Genomic DNA, 19,591 nt, shown 5'->3' on the forward strand with positions numbered 1-19,591 from the left:
TTTTTACCGCACACTGATGGGTTAGTCGATCAGTGCTGATTAAAAACCGATTAGTGTGCATATCTCTTGAACCAAGCAGGATAGGACTTTTTTTTTGGGCAATATGTAGGTATCCATTTGTAGATTAAATGACAATTTGATTGAGAGTTCCATAATTAACCCTTCAATGAAAAAATGGAGTTTATCTGTACACATATGACCCCGAAACGCGATTTGGCGCCATATCTCTTGAACTGCGCAAGATTTTCTAAATTGTATGTCTGCATTAGATAGCCATCCCCGTTTAGCACCATTCACAATTTGATCCAATGTTCTATCTATAACGGCTCAATTTCTACCGCACACTGATGGGTTAGTCGATCAGTGCTGATTAGAAACCGATTAGTGTGCATATCTCTTGAACCAAGCAGGATAGGAAATTTTTTTTTGGGCTATATGTGGGTATCCATTTGTAGATTAAATGACAATTTGATTGAGAGTTCCATAATTAACCCTCCAATGAAAAAATGGAGTTTATCTGTACACATATGACCCCGAAACCCGATTTGGAGCCATATCTCTTGAACTACGCAAGATTTTCTAAATTTTATTTTTGCATTAGATAGCCATCCCCGTTTAGCACCATTCACAAATTGATCCAATGTTCTATCTATAACGGCTCAATTTCTACCGCACACTGATGGGTTAGTCGATCAGTGCTGATTAGAAACCGATTAGTGTGCATATCTCTTGAACCAAGCAGGATAGGACATTTTTTGTTTTTTTTGCAATATGTGGATATCCATTTGCAGATTAAACAACAATTCGATTGAGAGTTCCATAATTAACCCTTCAATGAAAAAGTGGAGTTTATCTGTACAAATATGACCCCGAAACCCGATTTGGCGCCATATCTCTTGAACTGCGCAAGATTTTCTAAATTATATTTTTGCATTAGATAGCCATCCCCGTTTAGCACCATTCACAATTTGATCCAATGTTCTATCTATAACGGCTCAATTTCTACCGCACACTGATGTGTTAGTCGATCAGTGCTGATTAGAAACCGATTAGTGTGCATATCTCTGGAACCAAGCAGGATAGGAAATTTTTTTTGGGCAATATGTGGGTATCCGTTTGTAGATTAAACGACAATTCGATTGAGAGTTCCATAATTAACCCTTCAATGAAAAAGTGGAGTTTATCTGTACACATATGACCCCGAAACCCGATTTGGAGCCATATCTCTTGAACTACGCAAGATTTTCTAAATTTTTTTTTTGCATTAGATAGCCATCCCCGTTTAGCACCATTCACAAGTTGATCCAATGTTCTATCTATAACGGCTCAATTTCTGCCGCACACTGATGGGTTAGTCGATCAGTGCTGAATAGAAACCGATTAGTGTGCATATCTCTTGAACCAAGCAGGATAGGACATTTTTTTTTTTGGGCAATATATGGGTATCCATTTGTAGATTAAACGAAAATTCGATTGAGAATTCCATAATTAACCCTTCAATGAAAAAGTGGAGTTTATCTGTACACATATGACCCCGAAACCCGATTTGTCGCCATATCTCTTGAACTGCGCAAGATTTTCTAAATTATATTTTTGCATTAGATAGCCATCCCCGTTTAGCACCATTCACAATTTGATCCAATCTTCTATCTATAACGGTTCAATTTCTACCGCGTACTGATGGGTAAATCGATCAGTGCTGATTAAAACCGATGAGTGTGCATATCTCTTGAACCAAGCAAGATGGAATCGATTTTGTTTTTGCATATTGTAGGTATTCACGTGTAGATTAATCCACAAGTTGATTCAAGGTTTTATCGTTAACGGTTCAGGCGATAGGAGGCTTAATCTGTTAAATCGGTTAAAATCGCGCGATGTTCTAATCCAAGTTTTCTATTTTTAGGACATGAAGTGGGAAAATCTCACAAAGTTTCACTTTAGAAGAGAAAGGGGTTTCCGAGGACCCTTGAACATTGACGCATCTAATGGCAAATTTAGATGGGTAGCTTTAAAGCTTCAAAAGCGCCATATTCTAAAAATATCTCAACTTTTGGACTCGCTTCACATATGTTAAGCTTTGTGTAGAATAGTATATGTGGTGCCCTACATTGAACTTATCTGCAAAGCAAAGCAACAACAAACAAAATGCAACAAAGCGTTCTATGAAAATCCCACAAAAAAACGAGAAAATGATACTTGCATATACAAATATGTATGCGCGTCCGCAAACAAGTACCTAACCATTCACAAAATAACAAAACAACCATTAAGGGAAAAATACATAAGTCAGAAAAAACCCTTTTTTATTTATAATGATGCTATTATATGTATATTTAATATTTCTGCTCTCTGTTTGTTAGTTAGCTGGTACTTTCCGTCTCTGACAAGCGTACTTTACAGACATATCAACGCCTGTAAAAAATGTTTTATTATATATTTAAATATGACAAAGAAAAACAAATCAAACCATCAAAGTAACTACCCATGTCTATTCCTGAAGAACATATATATGTTTTATAGCCTCTATCAGCTTCTTGAAGGGGTCTTCATGTTTCCTCAAAACTGATCGGCGCCACAAAAACTCTACAAGAATATCTTCGAAATTTGCAGGATGGTTATAATTTTCTTTGTAAAAATATCTCTTCACAACGCGCCATTGAGATTCTATTCTCTGTGTATGTGTGCCATCAGGTGCAACAAACGAGTTGCCTGGGTCGCTGTGGTTGACTTTGGAATGCAAATACCCATGTTTGGGTAAGCAATCATATGCCTTCCAAAAGTCTGTACGAATCGTCGTACCTTCCACCACATGTTTTTTAATTAGCGGTATAAGCGCATCCGCTGACCGAACATTCTTTGGGCACACTTCTAGGCTTAGGTCGTCACTGCCGTCTTCAATCATACCTAGGACCCAGTGACCTTCCACACTTCTACCTAAAATACAATACGTTTATATAGATTTTATTTAAAGCTTCTTTATTGTTTAAAAAAGTACCTTTGTTGTATTTCCTTTAGCCGAACTTGCTTTCGTCGATTTGAACAACTTTCCCAGGTCCACCAATCTTCCCCTTCTGCTTCTGCTGGTCTAATTGGAAAGTAACAACCACCTCGCGACAGTAGTTAAACCAATCGGTTATTGTACACGAGGAAAGCGTGGTACCTTCTACAAAATTCTCCAGCCTTGTGTCGGCAGTTGAACAACGGCTTGCATAGGCGTACATAAGGTAGAAAATTTGGGGTAGAGATATCTTTGATTTTTCATACCAAGTTCCATTTGCACGTGACAACCCAGAATTGGCCCGACAGGAGCCTTTGCGACACTGAAAGGTACCCAAAGAGTTGTTACCTTTACAAACCAATGGCATATTAACTTTATGTATTTTGCAGGCTTTTGATTTCAAAATAAGTCCATTTTCTTCTGAAAAATAAATACATTTTTCAATGGACTCAAACCCCTTTATAACTTTTGCCAGATTCAGCATAGCCTGATTTTCGGCAGAAGAGAGAATAAATTTGGGAAAGCGTATGTTTGAAGCAGAAATGGTAGCTCTGCTACTGATAGAAGGTATATTAGAATCTGTAAAATGAATTACATGAATAAGTAACAGAACTCGTGAAATTTATGTGTAGATGTTGCGACAAAAAATTGAGGGAAAAATACATATATTTATATGGAGCAATTCACACTTAATGGCCGCGTCACAACCATCTTTTTTCATATAGATGTGACATTTTCATACAGATGTGCATGTGCTTTGACTAAGAGTGCTTTCATCCTTTGCAAGTGAGAATCTCCAAAAAAATGTTAAGAATGATAGAACATACCTTCGAAAGAATCACCAGTATCCTCAACGAAATCCCGATCGCTCGTGAAACAAACCTCTGATTCTGCAATTGAAATCAGTTAAATAAATCGGGTTTTAAGTATAATATAAATATAAACGAAATCTAACCATCATCAGTGTCAAAAGCAACATTATCCTCAGCAGTAACATGTATTTTAGTTGCATCGTTAACAGCAGAAGCTTCAAAAAATTCGACCGTTGTAAACGAAGCGTCTGCAATGAAAATAATAATAAATTCTTTTGTTGCATTAGACTCTGCCCCACTCTTCTTTCTTTCTTTCTCTTTCCCAAATTCCTCCGTTTTCATCTGTCATTCTAATTCTGAGTCTCCCTCTCCTTTCCCCTCTTCCTTCCTCAATACCACTCATACTCCCATCCAACTTCTATTTCCGAAAAAAATGGAACAAGTGCAGAATACATTCATTTGTCAAAAATGAAAAATCGGACTTTATAGAGGTTTTTATGCTGATTCCAACGGTGTATTTCTTTTTTGGTGCAAATGAAAGGTTTAGGGGTAATTCCATGTCAAAAAGCGAAATTATGAATTTTTCAAATCAAAATATCTCCGAAACTAATGAATGGATTTCAAAAATTAAAATAATCGAAAAATAACTTATAAAAATACCTTTCATTTGATGTATAAATATCTTTAATTTTTCTAGTCTTTATTTACCAAAAATTTCAAAAAACTCTTTTGCATTCGTGAACGAGCTAATATTACCTTATAACTCTTATGTTTATTGTTATGTTAGCCGATCCAACACCGGCATCGACATGCACAGTAATTCTGCGTAGAACACCTTTCTGCATAGGCGGCCTTCGGCCGCGCTTATAAAGAATAACCCTGGGCTACGCCATGCCAAGTCCGGGTGTGTGGTATAACCGTGGCTACCGCCACGGTGATGTCCTTCTGCGTAGTACACCCTTGACGTATATTTAAAAAAAAATAAATAAATATACCTACATCGATAAAAATAATTGAACTCATATGACACCTTCTTTGTTTTCGCCCCTAAATAATCAAGTTATACCTTCTAATATAAAGATATATATACCAAATTAAAGGTAATGAAATTATCTTCAACACGATAGTATTAAAGTATTTTGTCAATAACACATTTTTTCGACTTATTATTCGATTTATGATAAGTTAGCAATCATTTCCCCATAAAAACATAATTTTATTATAGAAATTTCTTCTAATATAGATGTTTTATATATCAAACAAACCTTGTTTTATTACCTATCTAAAGATATTACAATTTTCAAGATTGTCTCAATAGTTTCAAAGATATTTTGTTTTAAAAAAATGTAAAATTTACCTTTTGACGATGAATTACCCCTATAGTTATTATTTGCACCAAAAAAATTATACGGTTGAACTCACCATAAACACCACTACCATACTCATATATATATATTTTTAATTTGACAAATGTATGTATTCTGCACTTAAACGAAACAAATTTTTAAAACTGATTCTGTATCGCAAATTAACTAAAACATTAACTGACATGTCGCTGTACGATGCCGTTGTATAGGTTTTATCAAAAAAAGCAATCAGCTAATAAGATAACAACACCTTCGACAGAATTCCCCTCGATTTCAACCAACGCAACAATTTCCAAAACTTCTCTATAGAAATATGCAAAGATATATCTAAACTTGCTTTATATTTATGTTATAATTTCATATTATAATTTTAGCTTTTGAATAAATAAATAAATATCTAACCTTGAAAATAACCACCTGCAACATTATCATCAGCGGCACGGGTTGGATTTTATATAAGGTGCCACGATTTTCAAACTTTTGTTGATTTGTAGGGGTAAAAGGGGTCCTAAAAATCACAAAATTATCATCCGCAAATCTAGGAAATTCTTAGTTTATGAAATATAAGCGTTTAAAAATGTAAATTTCACCGAACAAACTTAATGCGTTCTGACCGATTTCTTTAAAATACCGCACTTGGAATAAGTTCAAATCATTAAACTGAGTTATTTTAGCCACTACCGATGTTAACAACTAAGCCACAACGCGTTTTAATTTAATAATTAACGAAACTTAAAACTGAAAAAATACACCAGCGTCGACGAGTTCGTTTGTTTATTTTATAATCGAATTGTCATCTGCAACCGAAATAATATGGCAGAGCGAGTGTATTTTGAACGAGTAGACTGTTCGTTTATGTGTTAAGGGGCTGCCAGACCTGAAGGTAAGAATATTATGGAAAACTACATCATGAAAATTTTCTTAAATATTTTAAATAATTTTAAATATTACTTGGAAATATTAGTTGTGAAACAGTTATTGATGGTATAATGGAGATATATAATGTTTACTTATTAGCTTATTCTTTCTTTCTTATGGCGCTGCCAAAGCGTTAAAGCGAAGCAACGCTACAAAGCGTTCTATGCAAGTCCGGAATAAGTACTCTGTTTACTCGTTACTTAATTGTGAAGATCTTTACTTGCCCTACAAGAACACTGACTATCATATGACTATCATCTGATTGTCAGCAATGTCAACCTAACGATCAGCGCCTCATACAAACTTTCTATCACAAACTTAAGGGGACTTGCGCAAATGTGATGTAAACAACTGTGTACGTGTGAGTTTTTGTCTCCTTCTTATACACCAACATCGCCTGCTGATTAAGTATATAGCCGTACTGCTCACTCTCATTCCTTTTCCTGGATCAGTGCTGACACTCTAACTATCAAAAAGTGTCATAAATGATAGTTTACTGTAGATATCAGGTTTGACTCTTATACTATCATAAATGACCATTGTTATATTCCGCCAAAAATGAAACAATGCTTTTTGCTTTTTATTTACTTTATTTCATTACGTTTTTAATTTTGTACGTGATAAAAGCATACGTGTTTCTTATTTGTTTAAAATAAATAGTTTTATAAGAATTCGAGTTCAAAATGTTCAATTTAAATTCAGAAAATAACAAAACAACAGAAGAGCGCTTTCCTCATGCGGAAACACATTTAAAAATGAATCAACACTAACCACTATTATTTTTCGCGTATCAATTTTTTGAGTGCACCCCATACATTCCGCCAGCTTTTGGTATTTTTTAATATTATTTTCGATTTTTTTTTTCTTTTAGCATGGAGCTTTGAAATGCTCTCTTTTTCATTTTTTAAACTTATTTTTTATATGGTTTTCGTCTGTTGAAAATGGCGGAATTTAAAAAATAACAAAACAACCGTGATAATCATTTGAATGTCATATGACAGTCAGTAGTGACAACATGATTAAATCGGATAATCTGTTCTCGCATACATAAAATTTCGTTGAGAATTATGTATCTGTCTCACATGCATTATGGTATCTGCTGTATGTTCTTTTGTTCTGTATCAGGTGTCCGAAGCCTTCCCAGTTTCAGTCCTTTTTCATGATAAATTTGAGTATCAATGTTTACGTCATCGCAGGATCAGCATTGTCAATTACAAGTGTGAGTGTATTAGTAAAACTATCAGCGTTTCTTGTAGGGTGGCTACGTCCGTTATATAATTTAATAGTTGGTATCGTTTGGCGCTTTAAACTAACGGAGCTTTCATTGTGTGAAAATATTAAAGTGTTTTTTAGTAAATCCTTTATAAATTGATTAAACTTTATTTTAAAATGAGCAAATCAGGTAATTAGTACTACATTTCTATTAATATGATGATTTAGTAGTGGAATACAAATTGTATATTTGTTTCAGGGAATACTTTGCAGTGGTCAGAATATGAGGACCGTATTGCCGTTATAGCATTACGTAAGTGCTATGTGGATGAAGATGATATTTTAAAAACCATCCGCCCTCTAGGCATAAATATTAACTTCGTGTCCCGATGCGTCAGGGAGTATGAAGAAAATAATTTTGAACTTGTTGTTGCTAGTGCTCCAACTGCTCTTGCCCCTGTTGTTGATGAAGGTACTGTTGTCGCTTGTTTTGAAGGTTAGATATATTTTCGTATAAAATATTAGAAATTATATGAAAGAAATTTCAATTACAGATGTTTCTTTTATGAGTGGTGTTTTTTTTGTTGCTGGTGCTCAAGATGCTACAACTACTGATAGTTATAATATTGCTTGTTATGAAGGTAATATTTGTAAGCATTTAAAATACACACTACACTACAAAAAATTTGGTCACAAAACGTATCCACGTCCATGCAAATGTGACTATGAATATAACCTATGACCGTAAAATGACTAGTCATATGACGTGGAATGAGGTATCACTCATTACCCTGCAAAAACGCTCTCGTCATTTGACTAGTCATTTTACGGTCATGGGTTATATTCATAGTCACATTTGCATGGGCGTGGATAAGTTTTGTGACCAAATTTTTTGTAGGTAGAAACACTTCATTCAGTGAGTGATATAAATTAGCATTCAAAAAACATAACAGTTGATCAACTGTTTAGTGACAACTTAATCGAGTTTTACACTTTGCTATCATATTAGTCCGAACTTATTTAATACGCGGAAATACTAAATGGTGCGTTCAGATGGTAATCACTAAACAGTTGTGTTAACGTTTTCTGGTGCGCAGTTTGTAAACAATGTATATTAAAGAAGTCTAATTGCAGATGTTTCCACTACTAATGCCGATCGTCACATTGTCGATATTGCAGTTACTGATGATAATGCGGTTGCTTATTTGGGAGGTAGATTCAATTTGCTATATCAGAATTTGAATGGATATTAAGATAATTTAAATTTCAGATGTTTTTAGTTCAAACCTCAATTGTGCTACAGCTTCTGTTGACAGTGCCGCTGATGATAATGTTGCAGGTGGTCATTTTCAAGGTTAGATATTTATTTATTTATTCAAAAGCTAAAATTATAATATGAAATTATAACATAAATATAAAGCAAGTTTAGATATATCTTTGCATATTTCTATAGAGAAGTTTTGGAAATTGTTGCGTTGGTTGAAATCGAGGGGAATTCAGTCGAAGGTGTTGTTATCTTATTAGCTGATTGCTTTTTTTTGATAAAACCTATACAAAGCCATCGTACAGCGACATGTCAGTTAATGTTGTAGTTAATTTGCGATACAGAATCAGTTTTAAAAATTTTTTTCGTTTAAGTGCAGAATACATACATTTGTCAAATTAAAAAAATATATATATGAGTATGGTAGTGGTGTTTATGGTGAGTTCAACCGTATAATTTTTTTGGTGCAAATAATAACTATAGGGGTAATTCATCGTCAAAAGGTAAATTTTAAATTTTTTTAAAACAAAATATCTTTGAAACTATTGAGACAATCTTGAAAATTGTAATGTCTTTAGATAGGTAATAAAACAAGGTTTGTTTGATATATAAAACATCTATATTAGAAGAAATTTCTATAATAAAATTATGTTTTTATGGGGAAATTATTGCTAACTTATCATAAATCGAATAATAAGTCGAAAAAATGTGTTATTGACAAAATATTTTAATACCATCGTGTTGAAGATAATTTAATTACCTTTAATTTGGTATATATATCTTTATATTAGAAGGTATAACTTGATTATTTAGGGGCGAAAACAAAGAAGGTGTCATATGAGTTCAATTATTTTTATCGATGTAGGTATATTTATTTATTTTTTTTTTAAATATACGTCAAGGGTGTACTACGCAGAAGGACATCACCGTGGCGGTAGCCACGGTTATACCACACACCCGGACTTGGCATGGCGTAGCCCAGGGTTATTTTTTATAAGCGCGGCCGAAGGCCGCCTATGCAGAAAGGTGTTCTACGCAGAATTACTGTGCATGTCGATGCCGGTGTTGGATCGGCTAACATAACAATAAACATAAGAGTTATAAGGTAATATCAGCTCGTTCACGAATGCAAAAGAGTTTTTTGAAATTTTTGATAAATAAAGACTAGAAAAATTAAAAATATTTATACATCAGATGAAAGGTATTTTTATAAGTTATTTTTCGATTATTTTAATTTTTGAAATCCATTCATTAGTTTCGGAGATATTTTGATTTGAAAAATTCATAATTTCGCTTTTTGACATTGAATTACCCCTAAACCTTTCATTTGCACCAAAAAAGAAATACACCGTTGGAATCAGCATAAAAACCTCTATAAAGTCCGATTTTTCATTTTTGACAAATGAATGTATTCTGCACTTGTTCCATTTTTTTCGGAAATAGAAGTTGGATGGGAGTATGAGTGGTATTGAGGAAGGAAGAGGGGAAAGTAGGGAGAGACTCAGAATTAGAATGACAGATGAAAACGGAGGAATTTGGGAAAGAGAAAGAAAGAAAGGAAGAGTGGGGCAGAGTCTAATGCAACAAAAGAATTTATTATTATTTTGATTGCAGACGCTTCGTTTACAACGGTCGAATTTTTTGAAGCTTCTGCTGTTAACGATGCAACTAAAATACATGTTACTGCTGAGGATAATGTTGCTTTTGACACTGATGATGGTTAGATTTCGTTTATATTTATATTATACTTAAAACCCGATTTATTTAACTGATTTCGATTGCAGAATCAGAGGTTTGTTTCACGAGCGATCGGGATTTCGTTGAGGATACTGGTGATTCTTTCGAAGGTATGTTCTATCATTCTTAACATTTTTTTTGGCGATTCTCACTTGCAAAGGATGAAAGCACTCTTAGTCAAAGCACATGCACATCTGTATGAAAATGTCACATCTATATGAAAAAAGATGGTTGTGACGCGGCCATTAAGTGTGAATTGCTCCATATAAATATATGTATTTTTCCCTCAATTTTTTGTCGCAACATCTACACATAAATTTCACGAGTTCTGTTACTTATTCATGTAATTCATTTTACAGATTCTAATATACCTTCTATCAGTAGCAGAGCTACCATTTCTGCTTCAAACATACGCATTCCCAAATTTATTCTCTCTTCTGCCGAAAATCAGGCTATGCTGAATCTGGCAAAAGTTATAAAGGGGTTTGAGTCCATTGAAAAATGTATTTATTTTGCAGAAGAAAATGGACTTATTTTGAAATCAAAAGCCTGCAAAATACATAAAGTTAATATGCCATTGGTTTGTAAAGGTAACAACCCTTTGGGTACCTTTCAGTGTCGCAAAGGCTCCTGTCGGGCCAATTCTGGGTTGTCACGTGCAAAGGCAACTTGGTTTGAAAAATCAAAGATATCTCTACCCCAAATTTTCTACCTTATGTACGCCTATGCACGCCGTTGTTCAACTGCCGACACAAGGCTGGAGAATTTTGTAGAAGGTACCACGCTTTCCTCGTGTACAATAACCGATTGGTTTAACTACTGTCGCGAGGTGATTGTTACTTTCCAATTAGACCAGCAGAAGCAGAAGGGGAAGATTGGTGGACCTGGGAAAGTTGTTCAAATCGACGAAAGCAAGTTCGGCAAAAGGAAATACAACAAAGGTACTTTTTTAAACAATAAACAAGCTTTAAATAAAATCTATATAAACGTATTGTATTTTAGGTAGAAGTGTGGAAGGTCACTGGGTCCTAGGTATGATTGAAGACGGCAGTGACGACCTAAGCCTAGAAGTGTGCCCAAAGAATGATCGGTCAGCGGATGCGCTTATACCGCTAATTAAAAAACATGTGGTGGAAGGTACGACGATTTTACATACTTTTGGAAGGCATATGATTGCTTACCCAAACATGGGTATTTGCATTCCAAAGTCAACCACAGCGACCCAGGCAACTCGTTGGTTGCACCTGATGGCACACATACACAGAGAATAGAATCTCAATGGAGCGTTGTGAAGAGATATTTTTACAAAGAAAATTATAACCATCCTGCAAATTTCGAAGATATTCTTGTAGAGTTTTTGTGGCGCCGATCAGTTTTGAGGAAACATGAAGACCCCTTCAAGAAGCTGATAAAGGCTATAAAACATATATATGTTCTTCAGGAATAGACATGGGTAGTTACTTTGATGGTTTGATTTGTTTTTCTTTGTCATATTTAAATATATAATAAAACATTTTTTACAGGCGTTGATATGTATGTAAAGTACGCTTGTCAGAGACGGAAAGTACCAGCTAACCAACAAACAGAGAGCAGAAATATTAAATATACATATAATAGCATCATTATAAATAAAAAAGGGTTTTTTCTGACTTATGTATTTTTCCCTTAATGGTTGTTTTGTTATTTTGTGAATGGTTAGGTACTTGTTTGCGGACGCGCATACATATTTGTATATGTAAGTATCATTTTCTCGTTTTTTTGTGGGATTTTCATAGAACGCTTTGTTGCATTTTGTTTGTTGTTGCTTTGCTATGCAGATAAGTTCAATGTAGGGCACCACATATACTATTCTACACAAAGCTTAACATATGTGAAGCGAGTCTAAAAGTTGAGATATTTTTAGAATATGGCGCTTTTGAAGCTTTAAAGCTACCCATCTAAATTTGCCATTAGATGCGTCAATGTTCAAGGGTCCTCGGAAACCCCTTTCTCTTCTAAAGTGAAACTTTGTGAGATTTTCCCACTTCATGTCCTAAAAATAGAAAACTTGGATTAGAACATGGCGCGATTTTAACCGATTTAACTGATTAAGCCTCCTATCGCCTGAACCGTTAATGATAAAACCTTGAATCAACTTGTGGATTAATTTACACGTGAATACCTACAATATGCAAAAACAAAATCGATTCCATCTTGCTTGGTTCAAGAGATATGCACACTCATCGGTTTAATCAGCACTGATCGATTTACCCATCAGTACGCGGTAGAAATTGAACCGTTATAGATAGCAGATTGGATCAAATTGTGAATGGTGCTAAACGGGGATGGCTATCTAATGCAAAAATATGATTTAGAAAATCTTGCGCAGTTCAAGAGATATGGCGACAAATCGGGTTTCGGGGTCATATGTGTACAGATAAACTCCACTTTTTCATTGAAGGGTTAATTATGGAACTCTCAATCGAATTGTCGTTTAATCTAAAAATAGATACCCACATATTGCCCAAAAAAAAAAAATGTCCTATCCTGCTTGGTTCAAGAGATATGCACACTAATCGGTTTCTATTCAGCACTGATCGACTAACCCATCAGTGTGCGGCAGAAATTGAGCCGTTATAGATAGAACATTGCATCAACTTGTGAATGGTGCTAAACGGGGATGGCTATCTAATGCAAAAAAAAAATTTTGAAAATCTTGCGTAGTTCAAGAGATATGGCTCCAAATCGGGTTTCGGGGTCATATGTGTACCGGTAAACTCCATTTTTTCATTGAAGGGTTAATTATGGAACTTTCAATCAAATTGTCGTTTAATCTACAAACGGATACCCACATATTGCCCAAAAAAAAATTTCCTTTCCTGCTTGGTTCAAGAGATATGCACACTAATCGGTTTCTAATCAGCACTGATCGACTAACACATCAGTGTGCGGTAGAAATTGAGCCGTTATAGATAGAACATTGGATCAAATTGTGAATGGTGCTAAACGGGGATGGCTATCTAATGCAAAAATATAATTTAGAAAATCTTGCGCAGTTCAAGAGATATGGAGCCAAATCGGGTTTCGGGGTCATATGTGTACAGATAAACTCCACTTTTTCATTGAAGGGTTAATTATGGAACTCTCAATCGAATTGTCGTTTAATCTACAAATGGATACCCACATATTGCCAAAAAAAAAAAAAAATGTCCTATCCTGCTTGGTTCAAGAGATATGCACACTAATCGCTTTCTAATCAGCACTGATCGACTAACCCATCAGTGTGCGGTAGAAATTGAGCCGTTATAGATAGAACATTGGATCAAATTGTGAATGGTGCTAAACGGGGATGGCTATCTAATGGAAAAATAAAATTTAGAAAATCTTGCGTAGTTCAAGAGATATGGCTCCAAATCGGGTTTCGGGGTCATATGTGTACCGATAAACTCCATTCTTTCATTGAAGGGTTAATTATGGAACTCTCAATCAAATTGTCGTTTAATCTACAAATGGATACCCACATATAGCCCAAAAAAAATTTCCTATCCTGCTTGGTTCAAGAGATATGCACACTAATCGGTTTCTAATCAGCACTGATCGACTAACCCATCAGTGTGCGGTAGAAATTGAGCCGTTATAGATAGAACATTGGATCAAATTGTGAATGGTGCTAAACGGGGATGGCTATCTAATGCAAAAATACAATTTAGAAAATCTTGCGCAGTTCAAGAGATATGGCGCCAAATCGGGTTTCGGGGTCATATGTGTACAGATAAACTCCATTTTTTCATTGAAGGGTTAATTATGGAACTCTCAATCAAATTGTCATTTAATCTACAAATGGATACCTAAATATTGCCCAAAACAAAATTTCCTATCCTGCTTGGTTCAAGAGATATGCACACTAATCGGTTTTTAATCAGCACTGATCGACTAACCCATCAGTGTGCGGTAAAAATTGAACCGTTATAGATAGAACATTGGATCAAATTGTGAATGGTGCTAAACGGGGATGGCGTGAAACTTTAAAGCTTTCCATTTAAACTTGGCTATAGATGCGTCAATCTACAAGGCTCCGAGGAAACCATTTTCTTTCCTAAAGTTAAAATTTGTGAGATTTCCCACTTCATGTACGAAACATAGACAAATTTCCGCCTGCGGCGCTTTTCTTTTATAAAATTCAAATTTGTGAGGTTTTCCTATTTCATGTCCAAAAAAATGCGACGCTTTTCTTTAACAAGCTTTAAATTCCAGATGTTTTCGATTTCATGTAAAAAAGCTAACAAAATCAATATGGTAAACAGAATGAAATGAATAAGCATTAGGTCTGAGACTTATGGCAGGATTTTGTAGCCTTTGACAGACATAGAGGAAGATTTGCAAATATGCTTTGGTTATTTCAAAGCGAAGTAAGTAAAGTTGTATTGTTTATTTTATGGCGATGTCAAAGCGAAGTAGCGCAGAATAAGCTTTGATCCGCAAAATTGTTCTATAACAGATTAACTTTTCGTTACGTGTTGAAGTCGAAGCATTGCCAAAGTTGAAGTCGTACGCGAAGCCAATGGCAAAAATAGTTATACCGTACACATCTGGCACTATCAAATACTCGTTGATAGTTTAACGAATACGCATGTATGCATTCCTTGTTTTCGTTTGTTTAATTTCAACAACGAAAAAAGCGACAATTGTACCGGCCGGTTTTTCGCTAATAACTTTAAAAATGTTTAAAAAAAATAGTTTCCGCTAATGAATTCTGAATCTTGACGAAAATACGCGTCTTTGGATACTAGTTTCGACAAGTTCGGCGCGAATTTTAAGTGCAAAACTTAAGTCGTAATATTACCAAATTTCGGTATTTAAAACCTATTTTTTCATAAACCAAGAGTTTCCTAGAGTTGCGGATGATAATTTTGTGATTTTTAGGACTCCCCCCACCCCCCGAAAAAAGAGTTGGAAAATCGTGGCACCTTATATAAAATATTCCCCGTGCATATTTATATGTACAAACTACATATGTAAAGACATAAACTCATTCGTAGTCGTGCCCTTTCTGAAACCATTTTGAGTTTCGAAGCTCATACTGATGGTGCTCAATTTTTCCTGCGCGGGTGGTGGTGTTAGTATCAGTTTGCATAGATATGAGTGTTGTAGATATAATACCGGAATTAATGCAGCCCCATTTCGGGCTATCAAAGTCGATTTGCAGGTGATGTTGAGCCTTTGAACTTGACCCTTTCCCATAATATGCATGGTAGGGCCTTATATGTGATACTAAAAAGGCCGAGGGACAGTTGTCGCAGTTTTCTTGTAGTTTGAGCAAATGTACGTTCTTCTTACAGCCACAGCTGGAATATTGCTATGCCCACATCGTCAAATCGAATTACCTAGAATGAAAAAGAAACGAATATCAGTAAGGATAGATAATAAGTTTTTAATATAACCGGAAGTGCTTAATAAATACAAGATACTCAAGGGGATTTCAGATAACCAGAATCAGGACCTGTAAAGTAAATTCAAGTGAACCTCCACCATTCCAAGGCATCTTCCCGTAGCGGGGGTACCCGAAGATTATAACAAGGGATAATTGATAGATGTTGCGGTAATAGATAGTAAATTAGGCATGCTACAAAAACAAAAACGAATAAATGCAGATGACTGTTTAATCCATTATGCGAAGTTCTTTGAATGGATGTGCAAATTGAAACGGGCAAAGTACTGCTAAAACTGCTTTCCCCGAGTAACCCGGGAACGAATTGATATGACTACGTCTATTCTTCTTTAGCAGCAGTGCCGAGCATCACTTCCCTTTTGGACGGGAAAGTAAACGTTTGGTTGTCTGCAAGTTTATCATATGCCAGTACAGAACATACTCGTTTGCTGGATCTGAGCAGTACATCTAGTTTTCCCAGATTTTCTGGGCTCAGCGAGGGTATCCTCCTGAATGGTGCATGTGTACCCTGCTGCCTTGCCTGGCCGCTCACCCAACAACACCAGGCACGACGGAACTTGCCTTGCGACACCCAAAGTGCACTCACGCTTCTCATGGCTACAGCGGGTTAGTGGGCTTAGAGTATACCCGTGGTAGCTATGCCTGTCGTAAGAGGCGACTAAAATACCAAATTAATTCACGGGGTTTTGTAGCGCAATCCTTTCAATGGGTTGCCAGCGCAATATATAGCATCTCCAACCCAATTGTCAACGTCACCTACCCGTGGCGAATCCTGTTTCTTTAACAGCCGAGGCTCTGGCGACCTCATGTTCCTTATGGATCTACATTTGGAGGCGCTTAGATAGCTGACATCGCTTACTTAACCGGTAGATTCTAAAGTAAAAACCAAAACACAAAATATAGGTTAGGTTGAAGTGGCCGGTTCATGAGGATCTCACATAGACTGAATGAGTCCGTAGTGTTACCAGAAGTTTGTTTTAACGACCAAGCTGAAAACCCTATCAAGAACCAGGACCTATGTTATAAAAAAAACTCCGTCCTCTTGACAAATACTAGAAGCTTCCTAGGACTTAAGCCACTTGCTGCTTCTAGATCTGACATCTTTATCACTCCTAATAGCTGGAGCCTTAGCCTGGCAAGCGCAGGGCACGATATTTCTCAGGGGGCCCGGTATTTCTCGGGGGGCCCGCGATTTAGAGGTACTAAGACATTTTTTTTAATTCAGGAGAGTTTTTAGTTGTTCCATTTGGAAATTTTAAGCCGAATTTCAAAAGCAACGAATATTGATAATGATTTTTTACCTGGTCCCTCGAACAGTGAGGATACAATAAAAACATCAAACAAAAATATATGTTTACATGAATCCGAAATCTTAAAGTTTTCGTGGTAACACTGATGAAGGTTCGTCTTCAAAAAGCCTTCCAACAATACTACCAACTCTGTATCAAAGTCTAGATTATTTAAACGACTTCGATATCGGTACCGTGAATAATGAGTTTTTGCGATCTGAAGAAGTTAACGAAATAATTCGTCGAGGTCATCAAAAGTGCCCTGTTATTTTTCCACGTGATTGTCATGACGAAGCATTTCCTACCTCGTTGTTAAACAGAATCTTGCCAAATGGAGAGAAAGTGGAGCGTCACTGGTTGGTGTGGAGTGCCAGTAGCAATGCTTTTTATTGCCTACCATGTCGTATGTTAAGCACCAATACTTTAAATCGACCTAAACTTTGTTGTCCTGGCGAATATTCGAAATTCCAGGTATGGAAGAAGCTATACGCTAAACTGCCATCACACGAAAATACTGAAGATCACATTAAATGTTATATTCAATGGCGATCATTACAAAACCTAATTCGAAAGGAGGCTACAATTGATACACTTATCAATGAACAGCTAATCACTGAAATTCAAAAGTGGAAAGAAATTTTATATAGAATTTTGGACACTATTTTTTTTTTCAAAAAGCGAAAGGCTGGACATTTTTTGGGCATCTAAGATCTCATAAGCCATTATGATCCGATACTTAGAGATCATTTGGAGAAAGTTAGGATTTCACAATAGCAGCACAAACGTTTACAAGTTCACTATCTTTCCCCACTCATTCAGAACGAGTTTATAGAAATTTGTGCAAAGCATGTGAGGGAAACTATATTAGATCAAGGCAAGAAAGCTAAGTATTTTGCTATTATCGTTGATGCTATGCTTGATGCTAGTCACGTTGACTACGTTCATTTTGCGCTCACTCCATTTCAATTCGAAAGCAACAAATTTACAATTCCAGAACAGATTTTGGCTTTCGTGAATTGTAACCAAAAAACTGCTCAGAAAATCGGTGATCTAATTTGCCATACATGATTGAAGATTGTCGTGCACAAGGGTACGATAACGGCGCCAATATGAAAGGAGCTTACAACGGAGCACTACGTCACTTTCTCGACAAAAACTCGAATGCTGATTCCTCGCCTTGTGCAACCCGCAGCTATGATAGCGTTTTCTTTTCTGGATAAAGTGTTACGCAAGCGCTGTTGTTCTATTCTAAAAAACAGGAAACGCCTTTACGGGGTATTTCGTTCTTTTGTGAAAATTCTTGCCTGCTCGCATCGCAAAAGCGTTACACTTTTACCTTGTATAAAATGGCGGTGTGGCAGTGCAACTTTGTGAAACTCTGAATTCGCTCTTAAGTTCCACATATACTCTGTTAATATGAGTGAATTTGGTGAGTTGAAATGTTCTTTGTATGCACTATAAATGTTGACCATTTTCTGGGGTAGGAGTAACTCTATTGTTGTTTTGTTGTAGCGATAATGTTGCTCCCCGAAGGCTTTGAGGAGTATTATCGATGTGATGGTCCTTTGCCGGATACAGATCCGGTACGCTCCGGTACCACAGCAGCATTAAGGTGCTAGCCCGACCATCTCGGGAACGATTTATGTGACCACATTAAACCTTCAGGCCATCCCCTCCCTCCCCATCCCAAGTTCCATGAGGAGCTTGGGGTCGCCAGAGCCGCGTATGTTAGTGAAACAGGATTCGCCGCGGATAGGTGAGGTTGACTATTAGGTTTGGGGAAGCTATATATTGCGCTGGCAACCTGCAGGGTTGCGCTACACAGCCGCTGGAATCTGATATTTTAGTCCCCTCTTACGCATACGACAGGCATACGGCGATGTTACAGGCATTCTCAAGTACATCAACAAGTTCGAATGTATTTTGCTGTCCTCAATTTGGTTCAAAACCCTACCATTAATGAAAGAAGCGTGGTCCTCCAAGCGAGAGACGCCACAACAGATGTTGAGGTCCGACATCTAGAAGCCTTATTAGCTGATTTGAAGTTGATCAGGAACCAATGGGAAACAATTTTAAAGGAATGCAAAACAGTTGCTATTCAATTGAACATCTCGCCAAAGTTTCCGGACATTCGAAAGAGAAAACCCAAAAGGCGCTCTGAAGATAATTTAGAGGAGATGATTACGGATGATTCAGAGTCTGATTTCAAGAACAATACATTCTTGGTGATCGTTGATTCGGTAATCACTGGCATTACTGAACGATTTGCAGCTATGAGAAATTTGAACGAAAAGTTTTCCTTTTTGTGGCAATTTAAGACATGGATGAAACTACGGTTCGGGCGAGCGCAGCAAAATTTGTCGAAAAATACAAGTCGGATATTTCTCAAATCTTAGAATGTGAAATAGTTCACTTGAAACACATTTACGAAGCAAATTTTGATAAAGGTCTGTCACCATTGGAATTGCTAAATGCCGTCTATTTTCAAAATATGTATACAATTTTCCCCCAACTTTTATATTGGTTTACGTACCTTTTGCACTTTACCTGCCACTGTATCTAGTGC

The 19,591-nt window shown here is 36.2% G+C and overlaps 2 pseudogenes; one reads left to right on the plus strand and one right to left on the minus strand.

Moving 5' to 3' along the window:
• Positions 1–2,488: 2,488 nt before the first annotated feature.
• On the minus strand, positions 2,489–3,482 carry LOC137252890 (uncharacterized; annotated as a pseudogene).
• Positions 3,483–10,762: 7,280 nt separating this feature from the next.
• LOC137254287 (uncharacterized) lies at positions 10,763–11,755 on the plus strand (annotated as a pseudogene).
• The last annotated feature ends 7,836 nt before the right edge of the window (positions 11,756–19,591 follow it).

Source organism: Eurosta solidaginis, chromosome 5 (genome assembly GCF_040869045.1).
Source record: "Eurosta solidaginis isolate ZX-2024a chromosome 5, ASM4086904v1, whole genome shotgun sequence".
Lineage (NCBI taxonomy): Eukaryota > Metazoa > Arthropoda > Insecta > Diptera > Tephritidae > Eurosta > Eurosta solidaginis.